Genomic DNA, 2,592 nt, shown 5'->3' with positions numbered 1-2,592 from the left:
GCGAGTATATGAGCCAAGAGTTCTCTGACTATCTGGTTGATTGTGGTATTGTATCACAATTAACTCCTCCTGGAACGCCACAATGGAACGGCGTGTCAGAATGGAGGGACCGAACATTGTTAGACATGGTTCGGTCTATGATGAGTCAGACAGATCTTCCGAAGTCCTTTTGGGGCTATGCCTTAGAGACCGCTGCGTACCTGCTAAACAGGAGTCCAACGAAGTCACTAAAACGACGCCATATGAGATATGGACGGGGAAGCGTCCCGCGTTGTCGTTTGTCAGAATTTGGGGCTGCGATGCTTATGTGAAGCGTCAGATGACTGATAAGTTATCCTACAAATCTGATAAGTGTTTATTTGTAGGCTACCCTAAGGAAACTAAGGGTTACTACTTCTATATCCCGGCAGAGAACAAGGTGATCGTTGCCAGGAATGCGACTTTTATGGAGCGAGAGTTCGTCTCCAAAAGAGTCAGTGGGAGTAGGATCGAACTTGAGGATGTTCGAGAGCAGCAAGTAGACGCTGAGTCGAGTGAACAAGTTGAACACGTTCAACCTGATTCACTGCCGGTTGTGACTCAACCTTCGACGAGTGAACCTCGGAGATCAGGCAGGATTCGCCAAGAGCCTGTGAGATACGGATTTCTCGTGACTGTGAATGAGGAGCTCATGTTATTGGAACATGATGAGTCTACCACATACCCAAAGGCTATGGCGAGTCCGGATTCCGAGAAATGGTGCGAGATTATGAAGTCCGAGATGCAATCCATGTCAGACAACCAAGTATGGACTCTGGTTGATGCATCTGAAGGGCTAAAACCCATCGGATGCAAGTGGATCTTCAAGAATAAGACCGACATGGATGGCAATGTGCACACGTATAAGGCACGACTTGTGGCGAAAGGATTCCGTCAAATTCATGGTATTGACTATGATGAGACCTTTTCGCCCGTAGTTATGCTGAAGTCCATCAGGATCCTACTTGCCATAACGCATATTATGACTATGAGATATGGAAAATGGATGTCAAACCGCGATCCTTAACGGGAACTTGACCGAGGATGTGTACATGACACAACCTGAAGGTTTTGTTGATCCAAGGAACCCGGGGAAGGTGTGCAAGCTTCAGAGGTCCATTTATGGACTGAAGCAGGTTTCGAGGAGCTGGAACCTTCGCTTTGATGAGACAATCAAAAAGTTTGGTTTCTCACAGAACGAAGACGAGCCGTGTGTTTACAAGAAGGTCAGTGGGAGCACAGTAGTTTTTCTAGTGCTGTACGTGGATGACATTCTCCTTATAGGGAATGACGTTCCTACCTTGCAAGACGTTAAGTCTTGGCTAGGAACGCAGTTTTCTATGAAGGGCCTAGGAGAAGCGGCCTATATTTTAGGTATCAAGATCTATAGAGATAGATCGAGGCGTCTTCTAGGATTGTGTCAGAGTACCTACATCGATAAGGTCTTGAAACGGTTCAAGATGCAAGATTCTAAGAAAGGAACCTTACCGATGAGCAGTGGCACAGTTCTCTGCAAGAGTCACTGTCCTACGACACCTGATCTACTACAGAAGCTGAGTATATTGCAGCGTCGGACGCAGCAAAGGAAGCTGTTTGGATCATAAAGTTTATTGGCGACTTGGGTGTCATTCCTAGTGCTGATAGTCCCATTGCTCTGTATTGTGACAACAATGGAGCGATCGCACAAGCGAAAGAACCCAGATCTCATCAACGATCCAAACACATACTGAGACGATTTACCTTATCAGGGAGATCATAGACAGAGGAGACGTGCACATTTGCAGAGTGTCGACAAATGACAACATTGCCGATCCGTTGACGAAGCCTCTCCCTTCGTCGAAGCATGAGGGTCATGTTAGGGATATGGGCATTAGATGTTTAGCAGTCCATGATTAGGGCAAGTGGGAGATTGTTGGTTTAGTGCTCTATGATGTACTGTTATGCGAGCTTTATTATGATACATTTGATGTATTGACACGTTCTATGGTTTTATGGATGAGTGTTTGATTCATTACATATTGTGCATGCTTTAATATGTTATGAAATCCATGTATTGTTATGAACAATACTAAACTCCCTAGTCGTATATCATTGTGGGAATAATGATATAATAAGACTAGTATGATGTGTGATTGATGATCATAGAGATGATCATAGGTATTGGATACGATCACAATCATAGGTATTCAATGGAGAACGGAATACCGGATTGACCCGCATGAGATTGTCACATAGACTAGCGTCATGATTTGAATCTCATATGGCGGTTCCATGATTGGATCCTAAGACCTGAGATATTTACGAAATCCAACATGAGGAGTTGCGTGCTTTGAATACGTCAAACGTCCTGCGTAACAGGAGGACTATAAAGGCGTGTATCATGTACGAAACGAATCACAGAAATTTGGAGGAAAACGGAGAAGACAGGCTCTTGGTCCGCCCCTGACCGGAATGCACTCCGGCGGACCAATCGTACACAGTTGAAGAGGAGAGAAGACGAGAAGAAAGGTGAAGAAACTCATCTGGTCCGGAGCTGACCAAGTCTGGTCCGCCCCGGACCGAGATCAGAGTTCA

Source organism: Tarenaya hassleriana, unplaced genomic scaffold (genome assembly GCF_000463585.1).
Source record: "Tarenaya hassleriana unplaced genomic scaffold, ASM46358v1 Cleome87, whole genome shotgun sequence".
Classification (NCBI taxonomy): domain Eukaryota; kingdom Viridiplantae; phylum Streptophyta; class Magnoliopsida; order Brassicales; family Cleomaceae; genus Tarenaya; species Tarenaya hassleriana.
Note: the sequence above shows the minus strand (reverse complement) of the source record.